The sequence below is a fragment of the Dama dama genome, chromosome 20, assembly GCF_033118175.1.
Source record: "Dama dama isolate Ldn47 chromosome 20, ASM3311817v1, whole genome shotgun sequence".
Taxonomy (NCBI): Eukaryota; Metazoa; Chordata; class Mammalia; order Artiodactyla; family Cervidae; genus Dama; species Dama dama.
This window is the reverse complement of record NC_083700.1, coordinates 83,567,593-83,582,142: the sequence shown is the minus strand read 5'-3', so window position 1 is coordinate 83,582,142 and position 14,550 is coordinate 83,567,593. Positions and strand designations below refer to the sequence as shown.

At 44.4% G+C, this 14,550-nt stretch overlaps 1 protein-coding gene and 1 long non-coding RNA gene across 12 annotated transcripts in view; one reads left to right on the top strand and one right to left on the bottom strand.

Moving 5' to 3' along the window:
* FGGY (FGGY carbohydrate kinase domain containing) overlaps positions 1-14,550 on the top strand; it is a 475,197-nt gene that overhangs the window by 442,792 nt on the left and 17,855 nt on the right. The gene's annotated exons all lie outside the window — the stretch shown is intronic.
* Positions 1-14,550, bottom strand: part of LOC133041280 (uncharacterized) — a 51,453-nt gene that overhangs the window by 32,827 nt on the left and 4,076 nt on the right. The gene's annotated exons all lie outside the window — the stretch shown is intronic.

Here is a 14,550-nt window from a genome sequence, read left to right as displayed (position 1 = left end):
CCATCCCATCCCTCTGGGTCATCCCAGTGCACCAGCCCTGAGCACCGTGTCTCATGCATCCAACCTGGCCTGGTGATCTGTTTCACCATAGATAATATACATGTTTCGATGCTGTTCTCTCAAATCATCCCACCCTCGCCTTCTCCCACAGAGTCCAAAAGTCTGTTCTTTATATCTGTGTCTCTTTTGCTGTCTTGCATATAGGGTCATCGTTACCATCTTTCTAAATTCCGTATATATGCGTTAGTATACTGTATTGGTGTTTTTCTTTCTGACTTACTTCACTCTGTATAATAGTCTCCAGTTTCATCCACCTCATTAGAACTGATTCAAATGTATGCCAGTTTTGTTTACCAGTAACTGCCAGAGCCTGAAACAGGGATTGTCACGTAGTAGGTGTTCAATAAATGTATATAAAGGGAGAGAGGAAAGAAAGGAGGTGGGAGAAAGGAAGAAAGGAGAAAAGAAGAGAGGGAGGGAGGAAGCAGGACAAGGGAAAAGGAAACAAAGATTATTGGGACAAAAAGAAAAATTACTTCTAAAGCTCACTCTCCTTGGGATCTGATTCTCTCAGTCTTAGGACATCAAGGGTTACAGAGTACATCTAGCCTCTTCTGTCCTCACTTCTCTTTCTTGTTTCCCACCCCCTGGGACTTGCTCTAGGCATCTCCATCATATTGATATAACAAAGATCCCTTCCAGCATATTGACTGTTTCACTAATCCCTTCTTATTAAACACAATGAAAAGGCAGACATTTGTCCTCTGGAAATACTATCTTAATTAAACTCTTGTAGAATCAAAACTCCAGGTAGTGAGCCATGGAGATAAGCAGGCTTTTGGTGTCACCTGTCCCCTAGGGACCTTACTTACCAAGGCCCTTCCTCCAACATCATAGAAATTTTCAAAGATATAATGGCAGAATTTGGGGGTCAGGAGTCTTTTCATCTGACCTCAGCTCTGCCTGACTCCATGTTAAATGCTGAGCCATTCCAGCGGTTCCTGCCACTGGCCAGCTGTGACCCCAGAGTGTCTGTGCCCCTCGTGTGCTCCTCCTGGTAGAGTTCACACAGCCTCCCTCCTGGTGTCCCAACACAAAGACTGACTTTGCTGTGACCCACCTGTCAGAGGAGACCTGGGAACCCTTCTCTCACAGGTAGGCCTCTCAGAAAGGCTGCCTGGAGCTTCGTTTTATTTTTGGTGGGAGGAAAAAAATATATACATATATAATATATATATATAAGGATGAAAAAGAGGACATGATACAGCATGATATATAGAACAATTTATAAAGGATTACAGTCTCATTTAACAAACAGGCTTGAAATGGCCTGTGGGGATGCCAGCTCTAGTGCTTTAGCAAAATGTGTCTTAGTTTTAGTGAACTTGCAAACCAATGTGCTTCCGTTTTGGAGTAAAAACTACATCCCATGCCACAGAGTTGTCTGCAGAGTTGCATTTATCTAGCACCTGACAAACACACAGAAACAGAGTAGATTTCTCTAAGGAACATACTGGGATTTTTTTTTTTTTTTTTAATATCTAGATTCTGATCAAGGATTCAGCAGTCCTAAAGATAATCCACAATCTGTGTCTCAATATAAGCAGTTTCTGACCTTAGATCCAGTCACTAGTAGTTCTCAAACATCAGTCTCAAAGAGGGTTTCTTCTCTTCCTGGGGAGGGTGATTCCATAAGGAGAAATATTGGGGTTCAAAGCTCAAAGCTACACTAAGACCCATGCGCATCGTACCTAGCAGAGAACTTCCTGGGCTGCCATGGAGGTAAGAGGGGCCCAGTCCATCAACACAAATTCTTCCAACATCACTCACTCCACTTTACTCTGAAAAGCTGAGTCCTTCACTCCTTAAGGAAAACTTCCTGGAGGAGGTGGCATTTTCTGCTCAGACAGTCATGTCCGATTCTTTGCGACCCCATGGACTGTATGTAGCCCGCCAGGTTCTTCTGTCCGTGGGATTCTCCTGGCAAGAATACTGGAGTGGGCTGCCACTTCCTCCTTCAGGGGATCTTCTGACCTGAGAACTGAACCCACATCTCTTACATCTCCTGCATTGGCAGGCAGATTCTTTACCACTGAGCTACCTGGGAAGCCAGTGGCATTTTAGGTTGATCATTTATTCACCATCCATTGATTCAGCAAATATTTACTGGATGAGCATCACTAGCAAGCTAATCTCTGTGCTTCAGTATGACCTGTATACATAGGTCCTACCCCCTGGAGTTGTTGGCCCAATGACAAAGTCAGAGAATAAAGAAATAATTGTACATATAACCAATATACTCATTATGAGAACTTAAAGGAGAGGTACAGGGTGTGATAGGAGTGTTTAAATGGAATTTGAGATCTGTAAACGTGGCTAGTGATTGCTACCTTCTAGGGCAATTGTCTTATGAGAATGAGAAGTGTGCCCTGGAGGGGAGATTTACCACCAACAAATTGCCAATGCCTGTGGCAATAAAATCAGATGAACCTTTTAACCAGTCTTCTTCTTATATTTTAATTCTCTACAGAGAGTGCAGCCCTCCCACCCACATTGTCCACACTCAAGGTGAATGGCTTATACCACCCTGCCCTTTGATATACCTCTTGAGTTAAACAGATAGATTCCATTACCTGGCTTTGAATTCTGAATTTATCGTTTACTATCTGGGTAATTTTTAGCAAGTTACTTAACCTCTGTTTACCTTTTTGTAATTTTAGTTTTTCTTGGAGTCCAGTTGGTTTACAATGTTGTGTTTGTTTCAGGTGTATAGTAACCTCTCTTCTCTCCTCTGTAAAATAGGGTTAATAATTATAGCACCCATCTTACAGGGTCACTGTGAATTTGATGAGATAAGACATATATACTCTTAACATGGTGCAAAATGCATATGGCACCAAATAATGTTAGCCGTGGTTACTATGAGTGCTTAAGGAGTGGTGGTGATTCTTATTTTCTTCTTTTCTACAAGGGTGGAAGTAAGATCTGGCCCCTGAGCAGAAATCTGCTGGGGATGTGAAAGAGTAGGAGGCAAAAGGAAATTTCCTTCCAGTGTCTGATTTAAACGGGCCTCTCCATGTCCATGGGCTTCCCAGGTAACCCTAGTGGTAAAGAGCCTGCCTACCGATGCAGGAGACTTAAGAGACACAAGTTCAATCCCTGGGTTGGGAAGATCCCCCAGAGAAGGGCATGGCAACCCTCTCCAGTATTCTTGCCAGGAAATCCCATGAACAGAGGAGGCTGGTGGGCTATGGGCCCCAGGGTCACAAAGAGCGACTTAGAATGCATGCTCCATGTCCATTCCAGCCTTGAAACGCTCCAGAGTTCCCCCTTGAAATCCCTATGCATGTCCTACACATTCACTCCTGGGTGGAGGCTCCCACCCCAGGCACCCCCAGGTAAAGGCCCTGTGGTTCCAAGCAGCCATAGTTGCTTGCTCCAAGATGTCTGTGCATAAGTGCTCTAGCATTTTCCATGGCCTCGTGTCTTCTATCTTGACACATTTTCCTGTCCTCCCATCTCCTCCTGACCACCCTCAGGAAGCTGGAAGATGCTTATTTGTGAGGGTCTCAGCCACAGATACTGTGCTGAATGTCCAGAAGTTATACTTAAACTCCCAGGTTGTCCAGAGTTTCTGCTACTTAAAAAAAAAAAAAAGTGCCTTCACATCTCAGAAGTAGGTGCCAGATCTTGTAGCACTTACAAGAACAAATCCATTTCTTACTGAGAAATGGAGCTTAAAACCCACATGACTGGCTGACGTAAGCTTTGGCCAGGTCTCTGAAAAACCTTTGCAACATTATTTCTCCTGATGTTCTTTTCTTATACCTGATGTCCTCTGAACAGGAAGAGGCAGGGCTGAGGCTTTGCCACTCCATGACCCTGAGTGGGCCCTTTCAGATCTAGAGAAGCAGGCTGTGTGCAGACAGCCCTCAGTCCCAATCCTCACTCCGCCTCCAACTAACCAGGCAGATGCCTAAGCCCAGATATCTACGAGTTCTTGAGTTGCTTCTGACAACTTTTGTTCCCTAACACCCCGATCTGTTTGCTCCTAACCTCCATCACCAAAGCCTCCCGAGCACCTCTTGTATCTGTATGCATCCCCCTCGTCCAGTAGCACCACCCTGGTTTTCCCCTGGACCCCTGCACCTGGCCCCTTCCAGGCTGAACACAGCAGAGCAGCCCAGTGGCACACCTCTGGCTTCCCTGTGCCCAGGGAAAGGAGACTGCAAGCGAGGGCTGTGTGGGCACTGCCTGCCTCTCAGCTGTGTGTCGTCCATCCTTGCCCTTGCTCTGTCTGCTCCGAACATGCTGGCCTTCTCCTGCCTCAAACATATCATTTTTCCCTTCCTCCACATGGTCCTCTCCTCTGCTGGATGCATGCTTCCCCCATCCTTCAGCCAGCTAACGCCAGCACATCTTTGAATGTCAGCCAAGCCATAACATACAGGATGCATACACACATAACATACCATATCATACATACACACATGCCATACATCATAAGAGGCAGTGGACCAGTCCCTGGGGGAAGAGTGAGCCCTCATCTCTCTGATTCAGCCAGCTCTCTGACAGAGAGGGAGGATCTGAGGAGATAGCTGTCTGAACTACCCTTGTCATGTCACTTCTGCTCACGCTCCTGAGCAGACTGTCCAAGGGGAGGCTGTGGACACGATCATTTCTTCTCCTCACCTTGTCTCTAACCTGGTAGATCATTCCTTGATTACCTGGCAGAGATTAATTTGACTTCTGCAAACAAACTTGCAAAGCTTTTCTGCCCAAACTATCAAACATAACCTCACCTGTCTTTCTCAGTTCAATTCAGTTCAGTCGTTCAGTCGTGTCCGACTCTCTGCGACCCCATGAATCACAGCACGCCAAGCCTCCCTGTCCATCACAAACTCCCGGGGTTTACTCAAACCCATGGCCATCGAGTCGGTGATGCCATCCAACCATCTCATCCTCTGTCGTCCCCTTCTCCTCCTGTCCCCAATTCCTCCCAGCATCAGGGTCTTTTCCAATGAGTCAACTCTTTGCATGAGGTGGCCAAAGTACTGGAGTTTCAGCTTCAGCATCAGTCCTTCCAATGAACACCCAGGACTGATCTCCTTTAGGATGGACTGGTTGGATCTCCTGGCAGTCCAAGGGACTCTCAAGAGTCTTCTCCAACACCACAGTTCAAAAGCTTCAATTTTTCGGCATTCAGCTTTCTTTGTAGTCCAACTCTCACATCCATACATGACCACTGGAAAAACCATAGCCTTGACCAGACGGACTTGTTGGCAAAGTAATGTCTCTGCTTTTTAATATGCTGTCTAGGTTGGTCATAACTTTCCTTCCAAGGAGTAAGTGTCTTTTAATTTCATGGCTGCAATCACCATCTGCAGTGATTTTAGAGCCCAAAAAATTAAAGTCTGTACTGTTTCTGCTGTCTCCCCATCTATTTCCCATGAAGTGTTGGGACTGTCTAGCCACATCCAAAACATTCGTTCAAGGAATTTTTTTTTTTTTCTTTTGGGCTACACCTGGGACTTCCCTGATGGTTCAGTGGAAAAGAACCCACCTGCCAACGCAGGAGACATAGGTTCGATCCCTGGGTCAGGAAGATCCCCTGGAGAAGGAAATGGCAACCCACTCCAGTATTCTTGTCTGGGAAATCCCACGGACAGAAGAGCCTGGTGGGCTGTAGTGCATGGGGTCACAAAAGAGCCAGACAGGATCTAGTGACTAAACAACAACAACTCCCAGCACAGAATAGGCAGGAGTGGGAAGAGGGGGAGGGATGAGAAGGGAGTCGGGGTGGGGGAGAACTGCCCAGAGTGACTTGAGGACATTCATAAAAAGCACTCCACTTGCCCTTCTCCTCCCCCCATTCACATTCCTGGCCACACTGAGACTCTCTTCCACTCACCAGCCCTCTGGGGCAAGGCATAGGCCACCTTCCCCCCTTCGTCTATGTCTTCTCCCCAGTGTATCCCATCCATTCCCCCCAACCCCTCTTCAGTTCGTGGGAAGGATCTTCAGCCCAGAATCCCAAGTTCTCATCCTGGCATTGACACCGCTGGTTCTATGATCTTCTCTGAGTATCATCAGTTTCCTTCTTTGAAGCTTTTTCAGCAGCATGGATTTCACCCCTGAACCCACTGTGCACAGAGGCAACCAACATTTGTGAACACTTGCTTTATACAAAACACCAGGCTACGAGAACTTCCAGATGTTCAAGCTTGATTTAGAAAACACAGAGGAACCAGAGATCAAATTGCCAACATCCGATGGATCATAGGAAAAGCAAGAGAATTCCAGAAAAACACCTACTTCTGCTTTATCGCCTATGCCAAAACCTTTGACTGTGTGGATCACAAAATAACTGTGGAAAATTCTTAAAGAGATAGGAATACCAGACCACCTTACCTGCCTCCTAAGAAATATGTATGCAAATCAAGAAGCAACAGTTAGAACCAGACATGGAACAACAGACTGGTTCCAAATTGGGAAAAGAGTACGCCAAGGCTGTATATTGTCACCCTGCTTATTTAACTTATATGCAGAGTACATCAGGTGAAATTCTGGGCTGGATGAGCTCAAGCTGGAATCAAGTTTGCCAGGAGAAATATCAATAACCTCAGATACTCAAATGACAACACGCTTATGGTAGAAAGCGAAGAGGAACTAAAGAGCCTCTTGATGAAAGTGAAAGAGGAGACTGAAAAAACTGGCTTAAACCTCAACATTCAGAAAACTAAGATCATGGCATCTGGTCCCATCACTTCATGGCAAATAGGTCTGGAAACAGTGACAGAATTTATTTTCTGGGGCTCCAAAATCACTGTGGACAGTGATTGCAATCATGAAATTAAAAGACGCTTGCTCCTTGGAAGAAATGCTGTGACCAACTAGACAGCATATTAAGAAACAGAGACATTAGTTTGCCAACAAAGATCTGTCTAGTGAAAGCTATGGTTTTTCCAATAGTCATGTATGGATGTGAAAGCTGGACCATAAGGAAAGCTGAGCACCCAAAAATTGATGCTTTTGAACTGTGGTGTTGGATAAAACTCTTGAGAGTCCCTTGGACTGCAAGGATATCAAACCAGTCCATTCTAAAGGAGATCAGTCCTGAATATTCATTGGAAGGACTGATGCTGAAGCTGAAACTCCAATACTTTGGCCACCTGATGTGAAGAACTGACTCATTGGAAAGGACCCTGATGCTGAGAAAGATTGAAGGCAGGAGGAGAAGGGGACGACAGAGGAAGAGTTGGTTGGATGGCATCACCGACTCAATTAGACATGAGTTTGAGCAAGCTCCAGGAGTTGGTGATGGACAGGGAAGCCTGGTGTGCTGCAGTCCATGGGGTCACAAAGAGTCGGACACAGCTGAATGACTGAACTGAACTCACTATCTACTCACAATCCCTATGAGGTAGATATTATTCCCATTTTATAGAGAAGAAAGATTAAGACTTAGGAATATTAAGAAAATTGTCCAGGTCCATAGGCTGGTGAAGATGGGTTTCAAACCTAGATCTGCTCTTTCCATCGCACTAAGCTGAGTCCCAGGTGTACTGTAGGGAAAGAAATAACAGTGACTTTTTACAAAATAAGAAATAGAGTTCATCCTTTTTCATTCATGCATTATGCAGGAGATGAAATGCCTTTCTTGGATTCCCCCTCATACATACCTCTACCTGGGAGCTAAGAAGAGGGAAGACACACATTGGGACTTCACATCCTCATCTGTAAGAGTCAAAGACCCGGTACCAGAGGAAGAGGAGAAACAAAAGAGGGAACATTGGATGCTGTGAGGCTCTTAGGTGTCAGAGCAAACCCAACCTGAGCCTTTGGATACATGACAAACAAACTGAGGACCAGATGGTCATAGAACTTGTTTGAGTTCACACCAGTTAGAGATGGAGGGCAGACACTAGACCCCAGGTCTCCTGACTCCACAGAATTGCCAGGGTCAAATAGGCCTCCTCCATTCAAAAAGAAGGACTTTAAAGAACACTGATTTTGTCCCCGTCTAAAAGCCATGCCGAGCTCTATGTATTGGGTAAGTAAGCCAAAGGTATTGGGCATTGCAAACATGTTCTCACAGAGACTTCCAGCTGAACACACAAAGAAGGGAGTCTCCAAGGAACAGGGTAAGGATTGTCTGAAGGGATCTGTGCTGGTGAGATTACAAAAATCATAATATATGAATAAATGAACATATGGAAGAAATCAAGCAAAGCCCTTTCCTTCTTCCCATATGTAAACTCAGTCTTCGCCTGAAATCATTAAGCAAACACAGATGCAGCCAAACCAGGCACCAGATGGCAAATGAGAGTTGCAAGAAAAGGTAAAGAAAGCTTTCGATGTTTATTCAAAGATGGGGGGAAAGCCATGATCTGAAATGCCATGGTTTCCACAGAATGGTCACCTGAGGTCACCAAGACCCAAACCAAGGCCCCAAAGTGACCAAAACAAAACAACACAAAACTAGAGTAATCTTGATCGGGAAGTTGTAGGCAAACCATCACTATCTTCTGTCAATGGAATACAGCATCAGAAGAAAGTGGTAATTGTGGGAAAGAAAGAAAGAATTAAATAGAAAAGGACCAGAGAGGGACAGGAATGTGGGAAGAATGGACTTTAGCTGAGTTCTTGCATGAGGCAGGAGCTTTGCACCCTTGGTCTCCTTTAATCTTTACAACTATCCATTTAGGTATTGGCCAAATTTTATAAAGAAGGAGATTTTGTAAATGGACCAAGAGAGATTAAGTTCCAAGTTCTCAGGAATTCCAGTCTAGCTATTTCCAGTGCTCTCCATGTACCTCTCCCAATTAGAGAGAATTTGCAATTAGAGAATTCTTATTTCTAATCTTTTATCCTGTTGTCAGACCATGAAATGTTTGACACAGAAATACGGTCCTTGAAAGGTTCCGTTTACCCTGTAATCACTAAGCGTTTGTCACAGGCCACGCCCCTAGGAGTATGCATGGGTTATAGCTGTGAACCAGATGCACAGGGGGAATCCTGTGGCATTCTCTCGCCCCCTCTGCCCATCCCACTGGGTGTAGGGAAGAAGGTAACCTAGTCAGGTACTGCCCCGAGGCGAGACAAGAGCAGATGCAGACTGGAGAAAAGAGCCTGCCTGAGAGCATAACACCACTTCTGTTTCATCACAGACCCCCAGGCACATTCCTCACCCACCTCTTAACTTGTCCCTTGGGAGTGAGCATCTGTAATGACAAACCAAAGGGCGTCTTAGTTTTCCAGTGTGCATGAGTTCATATATACAGGATAGGAAAATTCCAATAATATTTTGGTTTCAATGAAGAGTTTAAATGAACATGAAAGTGTACCCCCTCTCCCCAAATCAATCAGACCACTCCTTAGCTTGGAGGTGGACCAGCAGTGCAGAAACTGTCTGCACACTTGGCAGACCTGTCTCTTGACTCCTCCACTAACTAAGCTTACTTCTTAGGCAGGCCACTCTTTAGTTCTAGCTCCTTGTCTCTAAAACAGAATTAACATGTGCTTTGAAAGGCTGTTGTGGGACTTTCTTTCCTTTCCTCTTACCCCTCTTCTCTCCTTACAGCTGGCCAATCTCCTTATGACTATTTAATTTTTTTACTTTTTCCCTTTGTTCTTCTTTTACCAAATCCCAATCCAGGATGAATCCAGCTTTCGACCCTATGCCTGCCTGAACGCCACTGAACACTATAGGGAAACACTATACACTGAACACTATAGGGAAACACTATACAGGCTTCCCTGGTGGCTCAGCGGTAAAGAATACGCCTGCAGTGAAGGAGCTGCAGGAGACCTGGGTTCGATCCCTGCGTTGGGAAGATCCCCTGGAGAAGGGCATGACAACCCACTCCAGTATTCTTGCCTGGAGAATCCCATGGACAGAAAATCCTGGCAGGCTTAGTCCATAGTCACAAAGAGCTGGACACGACTGAAGTGACTTAGCACTCACGCATGCACACATACAACAATAAGGCAGACTTCTAACTTTATGTATGAATGATCCCCAGACAGCCTCCCTCACCCTCTAGTTTCTAGTTGCATTTGGCCACTGGGCACCAGAGGGAGCCTGGGGGTGGGGGTGGTGGATGGAGCTGTTTGTTTGCCCAGCTCCCTCCTTGCTGAATTGCCATGGTTTAGCTGATCCATCTACCATGCATCTATACCACAGACCACAATTCCTGCATGTGGCCCTCTCCCTCTTCCCATCTTCTCTCCAGGTGATGGAATCACTTCCTCCCCTTGCTGCTTCAGGCCAGGAGGCAGTAATGGTTCTCCACTGTTGCTAGTCTTTTCCTAAACCTTCTTTAAAACAAACCCTTTGTTAAGCTTTACTTCAGTTACCCAGTGTGACTGTCCATCTGTTTCCTCACAGGAACCAGACTAATACATCAGATTAGTCTCTAATTTTCTGCAACATGATATCAAATCTTCTCCATTCCCAGCCCTGTCTTTCCTGTCACATTCAGGCATATGACCTCCCACTTATTCTCAACCCCCAACTACCTCAAAAAGAAAATAAAAGCCATTAGAAAGACACCTACTGTCAAACCTGTTTCTCATATCCAGTGGTGTGCTGAAGCTGACTCTCGCCTGCTCCCAGGAGGCAACTGTGGGCATCTCTGCCCAGCTTCACTTTCAGTGACATCACATTTAGTTCAGTTCAGTCACTCAATCGTATCTGACTCTTTGTGACCCCATGGACTGCAGCACGCCAGGCTTCCCTGTCCATCACCAACTCCCGGAGCTTACTCAAACTCATGTCCATACAGTAGGCAATGCCATCCAACCATCTCATCCTCTGTTGTCCCCTTCTCCTCCTGCCTTCAGTCTTTCCCAGCATCAGGGTCTTTTCCAGTGAGTCAAGCAGTTCTTTACATCAGGTGGCCAAAGTATTGGAGCTTCAGCTTAGGGCATCAGTCCTTCCAATGAATATTCAGGACTGATTTCCTTTAGGGTTGACTGGTTCAATCTCCTTGCAGTCCAAGACACTCTCAAGAGTCTTCTCCAACACCACAGTTCAAAAGCATCAATTGTTCAGTGCTCAGCTTTCTTTATGGTCCATCTCTCACATCCATATATGACTACTGGAAAAACCATAGCTTTGACTAGGCGGACCTTTGTTGGCAAAGTAATGTCTCTGCTTTTTAATATGCTGTCTACTTTAGTCATAGTGTTTCTTCCAAGGAGCAAGCGTCTTTTAATTTCATGGCTGCAGTCACCATCTGCAGTGATTTTGGAGCCCCCCAAAAATAAAGTCTCTCACTGTTTCCATTTTTTCCCCATGAAATCAGCCACAGTAGAAGTCTTTACACCCCGGTGCTACGAATCAGAGCCCTTTTTTTTTTTTTTTTTTTGATAGAACCAGTTGTTGAGCATTTATCAGCACACCACTGCTTACATCTAAATACAACCTTTTGCTCCCTTACATTTGGTATAGTGGAAGAGACACCCCGCCTGTTACAGAAGCTCCTCCACCTCCCACTACCTTTGATAATCCACTGATCTCTTCCTCTGGCATATTTAGCCTCTTCTTCTATACTAACTCCTCATCAGCATTTAAACCTGCTCTAAACTTGTGCTGTTCCACACTGTAGCCACTCATCAGACGTAGTTACTGAGCACTTGAAATGTGGTCAGTCCAAGCTGAAATGTATAGAAGACACACCAGATTTCGAAGATTTAGTATGAATACAAGAACATAGACTATTTCATTAATAATTTTTATATTGTTGAAAAGATATTTGGGATATAATAGGTTAAATAAAGGACATTAAAATAAAGTTCACCAATTTCTTTTCACTTTTTTAAATGGCTTCTAGGAAATTTAAAATTACTTACAGAATTCACATTATTTCTATTGGACAGTGCTACCACAAATTCTCATCTTAAAATCTTTTCTTCTCCCTATCAGCCTTCCAGTTACTGCCTCTCACAGTCAAAAATGCTTTAAAAAGTGGCCAGCATCATTGTCATGATTTTCTTTATTTTAAATGAATTTATTGCTTTATTTTTGGTTATTCTGGGTCTTTGTTGCTATGCGGGCTTTTCGCTAGTTGTGGTGAGTGGGGGCCTCTCTCTAGTTGTTCTGCGCCAGTTTCTCATTGGGGTGCTTCTCTTGTTGAGCATGGGCTCTAGGCATGCGGACTTCAGCAATTGTGCTGTGTGGGCTCTAGAGCACAGGCTCAGTAGTTTTGACGCAGGGGTTTAGTTGCTCTGTGGCATGTGGGATCTTCCCAGATCAGGGATCGAACCCATGCCTCCTGCAATGGCAGGAGAATCCTTTACCACGCAGCCACCAGGGAAGCCCTGTCATGATTTTCTTACACACCACCTCCCTCCTCAGCCAAGGATGATCTGCCTTCCTCTTCCACAGATCTATCAGAATCATTCTTGTTTAGGCCACTAAAGCTAACCTAGGTCATCGCACAGCACAAAGGACTTTCCACGTCTTACCCTGCTTTACACTGAACAGCATTTTGCAATGTGGCGTACTCGCTTCACTGAAACACTTTTCTTATTTTTTTAACTTGATTAAAGTATCACTGAGTTACAATATTGTGTTAATTTCTACTGTACAGCAAAGTAACTCCATTATTCATATATAAATATATATATATATATGCATTCTTTTTGTATTCCTTTCCATTATGGTTTATCACAGAATATAGTTCGCTGTGCTATACAGTAGGACCTTGTTACCTGCAAACTCCCAATCCATTCCCCCCCCACCCACTCTTCCTCCCCTTGGCAACCACAAGTCTGTTCTCTCTGGCTGTGAGTCTGTTTCTGTTTCATAGATAAGTTCATTTGGAAACACTTTCCCACTAACAGCATACTTTCTTGATTTTCCTCCTACTGAGATTCTCTTAACGCTATTTTCCAGATTCCTTGTCAGCTCCTCTCTCTCCTCTACCTAGAATTCTGTGTTGGTCTTCTATAAGATTTTGTCACTCTTATCCACTTATAAGGATTCATTTTCTATTGATATGCAAGCAGCTCTACATCTACACTTAAATGTCTCACAGGCATCTCAATTTAAACAGGTTCAAACCTGAACTCAGCATCTCCACCTTTGCCTGCAAAACTGGCGCTAGCTTAGGACATGGCACTATCGGTAATGGTACCACATATACTTAATCACTTCTGCCAGGACCTCAAGGACATTCAGAGCCCACCCTCTTCTTCTTCCTCCACTTTGGTGTCCCCTGGTCTCTTTCTAAACTACTCGTTGTATCTCTTTAATTCTCCACTTTGCTTTAATTCCACAGTCCCACGCTAGTCCAAGCACCATCAGCTCTCACCTGGACTTCTCCAAGGGCCTCTTGAATGGGTTCCCTACTGCCACTTTTACCACTCTAATCCATTCTCTACACATCTGCCAAAGTGATCTTTTACAAACTTGAATAGGATGCTTTAGCTTAAAAATCTTCAGTGTCTTCCCCTTGACTTTGGCATAATGTCGGAAACCTTTAACGTGATTTTAAAAGGCCACCCCAAAACCTATTCCTGCCTTCATTTGTAGCTTTGTCTGTTTTCACTCTTTCCAGCATTCTGTCTACTCAAACCACCTTGGACTTCTTTTAGTTCTTTGAATGCACCATATTATCTTGACTTGGGACCTGCAAATATGCCTTTTCTTCAGCCTGGGACCCTCTTCATCAATATTCTTTAACTATTTGCCCAAGTCCTTCTGAACCTTCAGATAGTTCGCTAAGCCCCCTAACTAGTTTCGTCTCCATCTGGCGCTCTCACATAATTCCTTTGTTTTTCTAATAGACTCTAAACTCCATGAGGTCAAGGATCAGAGCCATCTGATTCACTTATGTATCCACAGTGCCTAGTGTAATGTCTGGCACACAGTGGGTCCTCAATAACTATTTGTTGACCAGTAAAACATTATCTGGTTCAGACTTCTTGTTTTGGAGATGAGGAAACTAGTATCCAAAGAAAGGAAGCAATTCATTCAAAATTACAGAGCCCAGACTGAGTTCATACAGGACCAGAGCCTCCTGATTTCCAGCTCAGTCTTCTTTCCAGTACATCATGTGTTTGTCAATAACTTAGTAAACAGAGGGAAGTAGACTGAATTCCCTATGTTTTGAGAAAGCCAGCACAAGCTCATGTTCATAAACACAGCTGACATAGTTGTTGTTTTCTCTGTTTTATGTAAAAGGCCTGGAAGTCCAACCCAAAAATAAACTCCGTATTCTAAACCTACAAGCTCCTACAACTTTTATTGCCTACAGGCCCCATTCTGCTCATTGTCCTTCTTCCTTCCCCGCATTAACCAGAGGCATCAGCTGGTATTCAGGGTTGAGCAATGCCTTCATTCCATGCTCTTTATCAATCCCCTGCCCAGGCAGCATGTCACATGTAGCAGAAGATGAGGAAGTGCTGTCTTTAAATAGTAGTGCTCAAGAAAACAATATAAGATATATAGTGCTGGGGTAGAGATAGTGGAGATTTTTATAAAAATAACAAATTTTTTAGCTCACTTGTGCCAGGCACTAAATTAGATGGTTTGCATGCATT